The sequence below is a fragment of the Oncorhynchus kisutch genome, unplaced genomic scaffold (assembly GCF_002021735.2).
Source record: "Oncorhynchus kisutch isolate 150728-3 unplaced genomic scaffold, Okis_V2 scaffold1232, whole genome shotgun sequence".
NCBI lineage: Eukaryota > Metazoa > Chordata > Actinopteri > Salmoniformes > Salmonidae > Oncorhynchus > Oncorhynchus kisutch.
Window position 1 is genome coordinate 54,348 of NW_022263177.1, and position 15,142 is coordinate 69,489.

General features: G+C 43.0%; 1 non-coding gene and 3 pseudogenes across 1 annotated transcript; 3 read left to right on the forward strand and 1 right to left on the reverse strand.

Moving 5' to 3' along the window:
• Nucleotides 1–205: 205 nt before the first annotated feature.
• trnai-aau (transfer RNA isoleucine (anticodon AAU)) lies at nt 206–279 on the forward strand. Its single transcript has one exon. It is a non-coding gene; the product is annotated as a tRNA-Ile (tRNA).
• A 1,999-nt stretch (nt 280–2,278) lies between these two features.
• Nucleotides 2,279–2,387, forward strand: LOC116365376 (uncharacterized; annotated as a pseudogene).
• Nucleotides 2,388–2,628: 241 nt separating this feature from the next.
• On the forward strand, nt 2,629–2,737 carry LOC116365375 (uncharacterized; annotated as a pseudogene).
• Nucleotides 2,738–4,778: 2,041 nt separating this feature from the next.
• Nucleotides 4,779–14,019, reverse strand: LOC116365373 (zona pellucida sperm-binding protein 4-like; annotated as a pseudogene).
• Nucleotides 14,020–15,142: the final 1,123 nt, after the last annotated feature.

The following is a 15,142-nucleotide window of genomic DNA, read 5'->3' on the forward strand; positions in this document are numbered from 1 at the left end:
TGTGATTTTGGAGCATGCGGGCATCGAACTCACTACCTCACGCATGCAAAGTATTTGAGCTAATTCCCCAGCCGTTTGGAAATTCCGCAAGAAGCAACCAAGAGGGTCCAGTCTTGTCAGGCTATGCTGTTGGTTGACTTGTTAGTTTACGCTCCAGCACTTGCAGAGGCTCGGTGTATCTCAACAATTGCGTCCAATAGCTAGTGGCCGGTTAGCTCAGTTGGTTAGAGCGTGGTGCTAATAACGCCAAGGTCATGGGTTCGATCCCCGTACTGGCTATGATGTACTTTTTGACTGTCAAAATTGTGAGTCACATGCATGTGAATTGTCAAGGTTGCCACAGAATTGAATTTAGTGAATTGCCGAAATAGCTCAGTTGGGAGAGCGTTAGACTGAAGTTTTAAAGGTCCCTGGTTCGAGCCCGGGTTTCGGTATTTGTATTTGTTCTTTCTTCATGCTCTTCCTTCAAGGAAACTATCCACAGCTTTGTTTGTGGGCCTCAATGGCGTGTGCTATGCTGCTCCTCTGAAAGTAAGTAATGTCTTGCTTTTTCATCTGACATTTTGACATCAGTGTTACAGGAAAGTTGCTTGTCATTGTTACATGACAGTAGGTTGTCGTAGGACAAGGCTGCATGAAGTGTGAACTGGAGGTTTCTTGGATCCACAAAAAAATGTGTTTTTGGGGAAGGCGGGCATCGATCCCAGTACCTATAGCATGCTAAGCAAACACAATAGCAATTGATCAAATTCCCCAGCTCTCTGGAATTGCCACAAGGAGCAACCAAGAGAGTCCAGTCTTGTCAGGCTATGCTGTTGGTTGACTTGTTAGTTTACTCGCCAGCACTTGCAGAGGCTCGGTGCATCTCAACAATTGTGCTCTGTAGCCAGCGGCCGGTTAGCTCAGTTGGTTAGAGTGTGTGATACGCTGCTCTCTGAAAGTAAGTAATGTCTTCTTTCTCATCTGACATTGTGACATCAGTATTACATGAGAGTTGCTTGTCATTGTTACATGACAGTAGGTTGTCGTAGGACAAGGCCGCATGAAGTGTGAACTGGAGCTTTCTTGGATCCACAAAAAAATGTGTTTTTGGGGGGGAATGCGGGCATCGATCCCAATACTTATAGCATGCTAAGCAAACACAATACCAATTGATCAAATTCCCCAGCTGTTTGGAATTGCCACAAGGAGCAACTAAGAGTGTCCAGTCTTGTCAGTCTATGCTGTTGGTGGACTTGTTAGTTTGCGCTCCAGCACTTGCAGAGGCTCGGTGCATCTCAACAATTGTGCTCTGTAGCCAGCGGCCGGTTAGCTCAATTGGTTAGAGTGAGTGATACGCTGCTCTCTGAAAGTAAGCAATGTCTTCTTTTTCATCTGACATTGTGACATCATTATTACATGAGGATTGCTTGTCATTGTTACATGACAGTTTCTTGTCATTGTTTACATGACAGTAGGTTGTCGTAAGACAAGGCTGCATGAAGTGTGAACTGGAGTTTTCTTGGATCCATAAAACAATGTGATTTTGGAGCATGCAGGCATCAATCCCACTACCTCACGAATGCAAAGTATTTGAGCTAATCCCCCTGCCGTTTGGAAATTCCACGAGAAGCAACCAAGAGGCTCCAGTCTTGTCAGGCTATGCTGTTGGTTGACTTGTTAGTTTACTCGCCAGCACTTGCAGAGGCTCGGTGCATCTCAACAATTGTGCTCTGAAGACAAATCTCCGTCCCAGTCTCAGGGCTTTTGCAGACTCCATCAGGTTTTCTTCCAGAATGGTCCTGTATTTGGCTCCATCCATCTTCCCATCAATTTTAACCATCTTCCCTGTCCATGCTGAAGAAAAGCAGGCCCAAACCATGATGCTGCCACCACCATGTTTGACAGTGGGGATGTTGTGTTCAGGGTGATGAGCTGTGTTGCTTTTACGCCAAACATAACGTTTTGCATTGTTGCCAATAAGTTCAATTTTGGTTTCATCTGACCAGAGCACCTTCTTCCACATGTTTGGTGTGTCTCCCAGGTGGCTTGTGGCAAATTTTAAACAACACTTTTTATGAATATCTTTAAGAAATGGCTTTCTTCTTGCCACTCTTCCATAAAGGCCAGATTTGTGCAATATACAACTGATTGTTGTCCTATGGACAGAGTCTCCCACCTCAGCTGTAGATCTCTGCAGTTCATCCAGAGTGATCATGCTTATCTAAATGGTGAAAATGCAACAGCTGTTAATCAGACTCACTTTGACTTTATATAGTGCACCAAGTGATAATTTCTCGCTTACGACCACACCGGTCTGAGTACTCCTGATCTCGGAAGCTAAGCAGGGTCGGGCCTGGTTAGTACTTGGATGGGAGACCACCTGGGAATACCAGGTCCTGTAAGCTTTTTGTCAAATCTTTGTCCGTTTTTTCCCACAAGGCTGAAATATGTGCCCTCGCTTTGAAATAAGCAAGCAAGGTTAGTTTGTATTTCATCCAACAATCTGTGCTACAAATTATGGCTTCAGTATATGCAATTTCTTCCACTTTGAGTGACACAAAGATGCTTATCTAAATGGTGAAAATGCAACAGCTATTTAATCAGACTCACTTTGACTTTATATAGTGCACCAAGAGAGAGTTTTTTGCTTATGACCACACCGGCCTGAGTACGCCTGATCTCAGAAGCTAAGCAGGGTCGGGCCTGGTTAGTACTTGGATGGGAGACCACCTGGGAATACCAGGTGCTGTAAGCGTTTTGCTCCAGCAGAGGGTTCTCGTGTCATGCGTGGAGCAACTGCCTTTTATTTATCACCCTAATGTTATCTTTTTATTGGACTAAATGCAGTTTGTTAGTGCTTCCCTGCCCTGATCAAATAATGGACAGTGTTTCCCTCAAAATCTAGGCAGTGCATTCAGCATTTGTTTTTAGGCTAGGAGACTGTCAATGTCTGTAGTCCATTAGGGCCCTGTAAATTTCCTTCAATGTTTCTCCATTTACATTTCCCCATTGACCGTTTGTCCCTGCATCTATAGGTTTTCGCTCTCTAAAATGTACACCTTTTTAATAGAAATATAACATGATTGGATGTTCTGTCCACGACAACGTTTAAAACCCTAGCAGGAAACCAATTAAGACATCGATTTTGGGGTGTAGTTACCCTTTAACTAGGCATGTCAGATAAGAATGACGGCCTAGGAACTGCCTTGTTCAGGGGCAGATTTTTACCTTCTCGGCTCAGGGATTTGATCTTGCAACCTTCTGGTTACTAGTCCAACGCTCTACCCACCTGCCCGCCCAAGATTGAACTCGTATAATATTATAAAATGCACTTCTTTCAATAGTGTTTCACATTCTCCACTGGTTGAAATACTATCCTGTGTCCTCAGATTAATGGAGTTAGATATGCATACGTTTTTTTCCTGTATATATGAATTACAAATCAAGCATGTTTAGTCTATTGTATAGTTACAATGTGTAATCATTGATATCCCAGGAGCAGTAAACACTTTTGAAGTGTACAATTGTAATTCATACATGCAGACACCGCATCGTTTGATATGACTAAGTGTCTGTCATACCAGAACCACACCTTTATTTGCCAAGGAAGAGTACATGATTGGTGAATATATTCAATGTACAGGCTACAAGATGGGAATCTCATACGTGGTATTAACTAAAATACGTGTGTATATAGGTCTTGCATCCTTGGCACAATAAAGGTATGTTCTACTCTAGGCTTCATTAATGCCATTCAGACTTGAGGGTCATTGATTGGAATGAATATTAGTTCATAACTACGTTTTAGGGTCCATACCCAGAGCGGCAACAGTTATTTTTAATCCGACTCAAGCAAGTAAATAGCAAGCCATGTTACTTTAGCTGCATTGCAAGGCAAGCGTACAATTGTGCAGTCAATGCTTTAGCCAGCTAGATACTTTACAGCCACTGTTTCACAAGACAACATCCTGGTTTGTTGGTTCTCAGGAGTCCCTGAAAGACAAATTTATTCTCCTAACACAAGCTAAAGAGATTTTCGTAATTTAACAAATATTTTTTTTTTATATATATATATATATATATAGCCACGTCTCTACATTATCACATTCCTCTCAAATTGTACATTTGCTTGACTCGTTAAGACAACTTCCATCTGTTTTGTCAGCAATCTTCGCTGAGCGCCACAAGGCAAGTGTGGCTCGTGTCAAAATTTGTCTTTGGGACCCAAATGCATAATGATTGCGCAAACTCCCCTTGTGGTGGTCTGGAGCAATGAAACCGTCCCACGGTGCAAGCTCGCAACTTTAAGGAGTGTCTTCAGCCCCCGCTGTTCCGTACGGTGTGTGTTGAAATCTTATCCTGATGCGGAATAGATTGCAACGTATTCATGGCTCTACCTTCGTAGATCGGACTTGGAGATTGTGAAGAGATGTCTTGTGGGGAATGAATGGGTGTCCGAGCTGTGCGCGAGTTTAAAACAGACAGCTCGGTACATTCAGCTTGTCAACACTTCTTACACAAACAAGTAGCGATGAAGTCATGCTCTTCCCATTTGAGCCATGAGAGATTGACATGCATATCATTGAAGAAGAAATGTCCATATTGGATGGAAACCAAGCTAGTGAGAGGTATCAAGGAAAGTTGTAATTTCAGTTGAAAATTACCAACACTGCAACAGTGTTCAACACTTATCTCCCTCCGGTGGATGGTTGAGTTCCATGCTTACAAAAGGGTTGATTGATACATGTCAGATGACAAGCCTACGACATGGTGTTAAGGTAGCTCCAACGGTTAGGATTGTTTTATATAGAACACTTTATTTGTCATGTTAGAACAATACATTCTTTGGGTGTAATGTATCCAGAAGAAACATATACATGACGCTCCTCAAAGAGGTCTTTGACATGTCGTTGACCTGTTGAGAGAGAGAGAGCGAACCTATTAGTTCAGTTATGGTCTGCCAGGGTCTGAAAAGCATAAAACAAGACCTACCTCTTTTCAGGTTGTCCTGATTCACACATTGTCCACTACAGGGGCCGCCAGTGGGACTACTGGCATCACAGATGACCACATCACAATGGACAAAGACCTAGGAATCAAAGATTTGATGGTGTCAGTTATTTAAAAAAAAAAAATTAAGGGATGAATGCCACTCACACAAAATTAAAGAATAAAGATTGTTGGGTGAACTTTGTTACCTGGCCACTCTGCTCAACTGCATCCTCGGCGAAGGAAAACATATAGACCTCAAAGCGTTTGACGTGAGAGGGGAAGTGGACCCTGGCGTCAACTTCTACCGGGTGGAAGACCACACGGTATGGATCCTCGGGGTTCTCACAGCTGCCAGTGTAGAGAGAGAGGGACTAAGTTATGAACAAGAAAACGCTGCAAACCCCAACCGCCTTGTGTACGAAGTCTTGTGGTGGTGTCATGTCCTGTGAGGATCAGATCAATTTACAGCAGAAGTGGGTTCTCCCCCTCCAGTATGAACTAAAGGAATGTTTTTGCTAACAGGCTTTACGCAACAATCACCTTTGTCTTGAAAAAACATATTTCATATACAATGTAAAGGCTAGAGACGTCCTACCTGTAGAGTAAGCACGTTTCTAGTAAAAATCACAAAATAAAAACCAATATGACATTCATTTTCTATAGCTAATCTCTGAGTGCATAAAAGGAATGGTAACAGAAAGTAACATTAGACCAGAAAACCGTGAGGCGCAAGCTAGACGTTTGGAACTTTCCTAACATAGAAAATTAACTTAAAGACCATTCTGCTACCACATCCAAACCATCCTACTCACCCACTGAGGAATCAGCGACAGGGTTGATTAGCCTATCTTCCAGAACGTGTGAAAGGAAAATCCATCCTGTAGTTCTGTTCAAGACTAGTCATTGGAGCCACGGACAACCAACAACATTGACCTCATGTAGCCAATCAGAGAGAAGACCAACCACCTACCTTTCCACAAATACATTCATGCCTGTACTCCAAGCTGGTGCCAGTTCTTGTGTTCAAAAATGTATCAATGATAAGCGTCCCTTACGGAACGGTGGGGGTGTGAAGAGAAACCTTGTAACAAGCTGTCATTGTGTCATCTGTGTGTTTAGCCTGTGTTATTTAGTTAGCTAGTAATTCAATTAAACCAACTTGTATAGTACTGAATCATAAGGCTGGGGTTTTTGCAGCTGCAAGGAGGATACGATGTAAAGTTAATAAGTTGACTATCAATTTAATAGATTTCTACCGTCTAGAGTTTAAGTCGGGAGACGGTAACTTTAAAACCGCTTCCTCGGCACCCCAAATCCTATGTTTTTATTTTAAAGAACAGAAATTGGGCTTTCCGTCAACAATATTTATTTTGGTCTACTGCAATGGCTTGTTAAAATGACAGATGTCAATGGAATAGAATATACATGTTTGACATGAGGTGAGATGTCCCTCTAAATGGTTCTTAAAATTCTAAATGATCCAGAAAGGTCGCCTGTAGTCTGACCAGAATATTGATCGTGGTTTAACCAAAGTTGCCGAATAGACAGTCGGTATCATCAACAAGGCAATCATATTTTGCAACACAAGTACTTCATTTTAAACAAGAATTTCATGCAATGCGACAGAGCAATTCTTCCGCTGTTGGAGAAAAATTGGTCACAAAATAAATTCCACACCCACGGCATCGGAGTCACATGGAGGACTTCTGTGAAGGGCGCAGCTCTACTATACAAAGTAACCTACGCATTGACAGTTTAGGCCTACTTTTTTAATTTGCATCTTTGGGAGGTTTATCTTTTACGGTTTAACTGCCAGATATTAGCAAAAAGGAATTTGTGAAATCTGAAGACGTTACATTAAGAGAAACACCCACACCAGTACAAATCACTTGAGCTGACAGACGATAGTAAGGATTTTGCACAACGATATAGTTGCAGCTGAAGTGACAAATCTGAACAACCCATTTTGTGCACAGCCATGTGAATGTTGTCTTTTCCTATGATATACAAAACATTTGAAGTCCTCCATGTGACTGGGGCGGCAGTGTAGCCTAGTGGTTAGAGCTTTGGACTAGTAACTGAAAGTTGCAAGTTCAAATCCCCGAGCTGACAAGGTACAAAATCTGTCGTTCTGCCCTTGAACAGGCAGTTAACCCACTGTTCCTAGGCCGTCATTGAAAATAAGAATTTGTTCTTAACTGACTTGCCTAGTAAAATAAAGGTAAAAAAATAATAATTTCAGCCTGTTTTTTTTAAACTGCTATGACATTGCTGATTTAATAAACAGTTACGCCGTGTCCACATGGCCAAATTTAGGTTGATACCAATTCATAAAAATGGTAAAATTGCATGATTTCAAAGCAAACCCGATCCCCCAAATGAACGGTTTTGACAAATAAAGTTGCTTCACTACACTGCTTGGTGTAACATGCAGCCAGATACTGAAAAGGCACCCGCAAAATAAAGTGTCATTTGCAGCGTGCATAATCATGGGCAAAGTCATTGTAGCCCATTACAAGGTAGGAAAAATAAGTCATCTTTCTATAGTAACCCAATTTAAATTCTTGAGATAAAAATTAGGCCAGCATGTCCGTCTGTGGCAAAGTGCTCACCCAAATAAAAAAAATGTAGTAACATTTTTTTTAAATATGATCATTAGCTAGCTAAATAAGGTTAGCAAGATGCTGCTACACTTGACTGTGGTATTTGTTCATGTTTAGCAACTTCCAATTAGCGCATTCCTCTAGGACAGGAAATTCCATTGAAAGCGGCATCAACTTCTGGGGATCCTGTCAACTGATCCTATTCAGTTTCAAACATCCATGCTGCACAGGCATCTGAACCATCCTTTAGGTTTAGTGCAATAACTGTTTTAAACACAGGTCACTTGTGCCTGAATTCAACCCAAAACCAACAACTATTCAGTCAGTGTTAAAAGCAGTTGTATGAAACCAAATCGGAAAGGCAAGCCAAGCTTGCCAGCCGCTCTTGATTTCCATTCGAATGACCATCAGCTTGGCACAACACTGAACTGTAGCAAACCAAAAGGATAACATTGAGTAAAAAGGTGTAGGTAATGCCAACATTAACGTTTTCACACACACAAGTTCCAAATATCTTCAACAGTCGCCCCAGTGGGAGTTGATTTTATGCGCGTGATGTCAGAATGCACTCACCGTTCCAACATGTGGACATTTAACCCGCGCTGACCTCAGACCAAGGCACACTACCTGCTAATTTTCTAGAGGCCGTTTCAACTTCTAATTTTACCTCATTCATTCACAAAAGTAGCCCATTTCACTGTTGCAGACCATTTATATTTGAGAATTTAATGAGCCGGACAAACTTTCCTTCAAAAGAAAGCCCAAGCACTTCCCCAGATCAAGTATACAGTCCTTGAACATTTATTGCCTTCCTTACAAATAACTGTGGACATGCGTGTATTCCTATCAAAGTGCCTTATTTTCTGTGTCACGTGTTGTCGTTTCTACTGCATCGTACCATAGGTATAATGTACTTAGCGTTTTATTCATGATTTCTGATTCTTGCCTAGATAATAATGGACACATGTGTAAAACACTTGAAGGTGGTACTGAATATGAGCAAACACCATACAATGCAGTCGGGTTATCACGTAAGCGTCTGTCAGACTTGTGGTGATCTCAACTGGAGTACCCCCATTGTCTTGAATGCACTGAAGTCGTCAGTTGATTTGAACACGGCATCAGAGTGTAAACTATGGTACCTCAGGGTTGCCAGATCAGACCCCCCTTTCCAGGGGTATATAGCTTAGAAAAACTGTCTGCCTCACCATTTATTGTTGATAAATTCCCAGATCTTAGTAATATTTCCTGCATCATCCTCTTCACAATACCTTCCAAGGACTTAACCCCCAATAATGGATTGTGCTATATCTTGCAACTCTGTTTCGCTTTCGTGCTAAGTGACAACAATTGGCGTTTTGTATAGTTACCTTTAAACTACTTGTCATGTGTACGCCGTAACAAGTACAAACATTATCACATGCTGAAGTGGCCAAACTAAGTTTAGATCTCAGGCAACGGGCGCAGTGAACAGCATTCTAGGAGTTCTTGCTTGACAAACATGGCTGCCATACTTTCTATACTAGACTTACATGGCTCCCTTGTACCGCATCATACTGTAAAACAAGTCAACCTGTTATTTAGACTAGATGATAACGTTAACATTGATATATTTTACAAGCAAAGCTGGAATAAAGTTGTGAAGAACTTTATTTCTCAACACCACAAAACATTGTTTAGATGCTTTTCAGACAACGCGGTTTAGAGTCGTTTGATGCAGCATACGTTCCGTTCCAATGATACGCTGCAGGGACCACTCAGTGATAACAAGCATGTGATCATACGCGCCAGAATCTCCCATAAGTGTGAAATTGGGTGGAGATCTGTGACAGACCGCACATGGCTCACATCGTTTTTAAGCATTGTGACCACTCGACCTATGGATGAGGGCATAGCCACGGTAGCCAAAGTAAATGGCCTGCCAAGCATGATAGGTTGCTAATTACTCAGGAACCACACCTGTGGAATAACACTTGTTTAGGCCCAAAAACAACATGTTACCCATTAATGATGAGATTCCACCGGGGTCGGGAGTCACGGTCCTCGTTGAGGGTGGCCCAGCAGTGGTCAAGCACCAGCGCTACCTTGGGATCAGAGGACGTGGTCAGCTCCACCTCAAAGTGCAGAGGCTGTCTAAGGTACCTCACCACTGGATAGTCCTCCTCCTGGTGGAACGTGTTATACGAGGCATCTGGAACACAGAACAAGACAACCGGGGGTCGTGTTCAGTGGGCACCATCTGAACTTGTCCATTAAGAAATGCTCGTTTATCATATCCTGTTGTGCCCCAATGAACACAAGCCATTTATAGCCAACACTATCCACCCCCCACTAGAGGCTTCTGACAAATTCCTAATCAGCTCCTCACCGTTACTACATAGCCACACCTGTAGATCTCAGAACGCAAGAGTAATATATCACAAGCTTACATTTTTGGGAATGGTTTTGTAAAGGAGACCTTCCAAGATTCTTTTAGAGGCTAGGGGTCAAGTTGAAATTCTGAATTTGTGCACGCTTACCCTGAGCGAGTCTCATTCTGACCATTAGTCGACCCGTCCCAGTCTCGGCAAAAGGCTCGTTGTCACGCGGCCTGGTCAGAAAGGCCAATGTGCGAGTGATGTTGGCCACATAGTAGCAGGAAACCTTTAACCTAAAAAGAGGGATGTGAGCAACTTCAATAGGGGAAACGTCAAGCAGTGGAGTGGACACTGGTAGTAGAGGCACATTTTCCCTGTATACAAAGTATTGAGCAATGGATGAAGAAAAATAAACCTTATGAAAGCTAATAGCTACAATTGTGATGCGTAATGCACTTACTGATATTCCTCCTCTGAAGACGTCGTGGCATTCAGCTTCACCTCAAGTTCATCTGGCAAGGAGATTTCGTTCTCATACAGCATGACATTGTTGATAAACTATGTAGTAGAGGGGAATTGCTTATTACAGCCTGCAGAAGCAAACAGTCCATAAATACACAGTACCCATCACCTCAGGGTAATAGTCATTTTACCTTCCTGGTGGTGCCACAGGAGTTCACAGTGAAGTGAAAGTAGGCGAAGCGATCGTCACTGTAGGTGGGACCACAGGCGGGGTCGCTCAGGGTCAGCTGACCGGGGTTCAGACCGGGAGCAGACTCCACCTTCACTGCCAGCGCAGTCATCGTTCCGTTAGAGAAACACTCTTGGAGGTGGGAGAGCAAAAGACAGGTAGCCATCAGACCTGGGTTCTGTATTTGTTACACTTATTGAGCTTGAACCAATGGAATAGCACCAAAAATGCAAACCATGCCCATCTGGCACTACCATTTAGACTCACGGTATTTGCAAGGAACCCAGGTTTGGTAACCATGTTAAACGACAATTTATCGTAAGTAATTGTTTGAGAACCAACCAGTCAGCGTTTTGAGGAAGCTGCAAGCCAGGGAAAAGTATTTGATGGTCATGTTGTTGTAAGGATTCAACAGAGCCACATCCAGTCTGCTCCTGACAGAGGACGAGTGAACCGACTGGAAACCAATGGGAGAGTTCATTAGTCCAATATTGTATGCATATATACAGGGTAAGGAATGCAAGGCTAGCTGCAGCAATTTAGGTTAACATGTTTTGGGAGAGCGTCGTACCTCAAACACTGCGTCCGGCGAAGAGAAGGGCAACGTGATGGTGAAGTCTGTGTCGCCCTCTGTTAAATACTGTTGAGCAAACTCATGGTTAAGCAGCCGCTTGCCAACCAAGACCACAAAAAAGGGCTCTTGGTTCCTGTAGTCCACAGTGATGTGGAAGTTCTCCTGATCACAGTTGCCAGTGACTGAGGGTGGCACTGCAAGGACAAACAGGGTTGTGTTCATTATTTAAGCACAAAAAACAGGAAGGTACTACTTGAACTGGTCCAAGAAGAAACCCTTGTTTAGATTGCAAAATGTTTTGCTACGGTGGGACTGAATAAACACAATCCTGGCAAATCAGGAACAGGGAAACTGGGTCCAAATACTCTAAAGCTTAACATTTTCTTTGTAGAAAGACCGCATTGGAAAACCCTACAGTATGGCTAGTTGGTCTTTCACTGCCAATTTCCCTTCAGGGCAATCATTAACGAGAGGAAACCATTCAACAGTAGTTTGGCGTAGTCCAGAGGCATACCAATGTCCAGCAGTACAGCGTCCACAACGGCAGAGTGAGAGAAAGGAGCGTACTCTGGAAAGATGACCAGGCCGTAGATCAGCTGAAGCGTGAAGGTTGTGACACCTTGTTCCGCCCTTCTCTGTAGTGAAGTTAAAAGCATTGGTCAGCATTGTTGCAACAGAACTCTATTCAACATCAAGTGACAACTAAGTACATATGGGGACTATTAAAACAAACTATATACTTATAGTAATGTTGCCCTCATTCCTCTAAATCAAATGCATACAACTGCCAAAATAATGGAAACACTTGAGTAAATGAGGGATACAAAGTACATTTGTGCCATTATTTTTATTTTGTTGGTGGCCCACTTATTAGGGCATGAACAAATCACTGCGTGTGGCTTTGCATTTAACAGAAACACACCTCCTTAAAGACCACCGGGTCTGAGAAGGGCACCTCCATCCTGAAGGTCTTCAAGGTGTTGTCCGGGGATCTCTGCTCTTGAACATTGAAGCCCCTGGCGTTGCACTCTGCAACAGTTAGCACCATGGTTGGAAAGGTGATGTTCAGCAGCTCCACATCAAGGTTGAAGGTCCCCAACTCAAGCACAAACACTGCCTGCTCAGGAACTGTGTCTAAGGGCGTGTCTGTTCATTGGCAAACAAAGGAAACCATTTTGAAATGCGGTACAATGGAAGTTGAAAATTGACATTTGTTATTGGGTAAGTCCAGGTATTGCCTCCCCGTTTCAGTACATTTTCTGTTTTGTGCCTAACGAACAACCCAGGCATCCCAAATTACCATAGGCACTATTTAACTAAACCAGACTCACAGTTGCGAACTTGTGGAGGCCTGGCCATCGGAGGTGTTGTGATAGGGAAGAGGACTTTATAGCTGGTGTTCTCGTGTGCGACCTCCTCGATCCACAGCAACTCAAGCATGGGCTCAATGGTGTAAGTGACAAAGTACTGGTCATCCTGAATATGGCTCTGTAAGGGAGACGAGTGATGCAGTCAGGCTGTAATATACAATTTGAGTGCAAAAACAGGTAAATGTTCCTTAAAAGCCAGAATGTTAAATACAATTATTCTACCACTTGTCTTTGCCGCTCGTAATTTAAGACACCATATCCAAAGGAAAGTATTGGTTACCAGACTTTAGAAAGCTGGTAGGTGTATGGTTGTCAACTTGCATTTCTGGCGGTGTGCATTTTCAAAGCAACTGACACGCAAAGTAAACACTTGCGCAATATGTAAACAGCAGCCGAGTGTTGCTTGCATTCAGTTGACAGTGGCAAAGCTACCGCCTCCCTAAAAAGTCAGGTAAACAATACTTTAGTGTGGATATTTGGTCTGAAATTTCAAGCGGCTAAAGGACAAACTGCAAAGACAAGAGGTAGAGTATGTTTAAGTGTAATTTTATGCAAAATTCTCACAATTTTGCAAACCATTGTATATTAGCCTGGTTAAGCAAACAATTGCTCAATAAGAAACGTTTTACACAAGACAACGTTTCTAGGAGTTTACCCATGAGAGATGGTAAAGGGTTACTGCAAAGCACTGACAACTGCTATACTATAAAGGGCTCTACAAATAAGACTTTGAAATTAAACAGGAACATTTTACTCATCCAATGCTGACCTTGAAGTAGCCGCCAACCGCCCCACCGGAATTTCAACAATAATATGAGCCTCTGTGACTAAACCGAGTAGTTTCTGGCAGCCATTTCCTCAGTGTCCAGCCTCTTAGCGTCAATTCCCATGTACACCTCCAACATGGTGAAGGCATCAGAGGAGAAAAGTGGGTCTATGTGCTTGGGCATGTACCAGGTGATCACTTCTGGAGTAAAGGCCACTGCCTCTGCAGTGACACAAGAAGCCAAGTGCACATCAAAACAGAACATTTTGCAACTGAAAACTGTGCCATTATTTGGAAAAAGTTCACCAAAACATTTTCCCAACTGAACACTACATGAATGTCTTGTCTGGAGCCAATTAAGAACTGGGCTTATAGGCTCTTAAATTATTTCACACTCAACCTGGTGTTGGACAAACAGCCGTGGCATCTACTCGAGTAACCAGCCACTTCTGCTCAAAGAAGGTTGAGGTTGAGAGCACCCGCATCGGAACCCCAGCTACCTGTTCAGGGGGCAACCACACCAGGGCCGTGTTCAGTAGGACACACCGTATTAACAATATGTTGCAGAGTTCAGGTAGGGCCACCGTTTCCAAATGTTTGCTCTACTAAACATGACCCAGTTCATGGAGGTCAGCTTACATTCTGGAGGTATGTCTCCTCTGCATTATGAGGGCTTCTTAACACCAGCCGTGTGGGAGTGTTGGCTATTGCATAGCCCTTTCTTTGGACCTCATCCACATTCATGACATTCTTGCTAGGACTAAAGACGACTGCTGTCATTTTGTATCCTGAAGCAACAGCCTGTCTCAGGAAATGGAAACATGAATTAAACAAAATTGTCAACAAACGCACATTGTTTAGCGCCATCCTGTCATTTTGTAGTGAAATTACAGAAACTGAAATATATAAACCTCAGCTCCCCTCCGGAAGTTGCCGCTCCTTGCTTTCGGGCCCCCAGTGGGCTGTTTGGGGATGGTTTGGATGTCTGGAAGAGTCCTTCTGACAGACACCTAGAGAAGAAAGGCCATTATTCCCTATGCATTTTCTCCCTCCCATACAATAGGAAATCAAGGGCCAGTTCTCAATCTGTCCACTCGCCTCCTTAAATGCATTGAGAATAGGCTAAAGTTCTCCTATGTGCATTTTGAAGACGCGAGTGGAATTGAGAGAGTCAAGACCTCTACGTTGTGTCGCAGAAGAAATGAAACACGGGACAGTTGTAGCTCTAGACAGATCATTTATACAGGCAGTACAACAAGCGGGACTATAAACATGTCCATTGGGGCATGCTCTGCTCACTTGCCTCCATGTAGTTGCGGTCGCACAGAATCTCTCGGGAGGTCCAGGGGGTGTAGCTACAGGTTTTGCCAACTCTATAAACAGGGTCTTCAGTCATGTGGTTTCCTGGCAGCCTGAACTGCATGACCAAGCTGAACATCTTATCATCCTAAAATGAAGGGGGAAGGGAAAAAAGCCTTCATTATATAGCAAAAAAAAAAAACATCTGGTGACATTCATGCAAGTTATAGACTGTGGCAAAATTACCTAATAAAATTGCTACAGAATGAGTTGCAAATGCAGTGACACTGAAAGGCAAACTTTCCATTTGAAGTACAAGCAAACACTACAGTTCTTAAGGTTACCATGTTTTGGGAAAAGCAGTTTTGAAGAGAAGCAAAAAACATGGCATTCCCCATGGGGTCAAATTTAAAGCTGAATCCACACTGAGTAGCAAGGCCAGGCGTCAGGTTTATGATTTGTGTGTCATCTGGAAGGGATGGAGATGGTGTGAACACAATAGTTGACA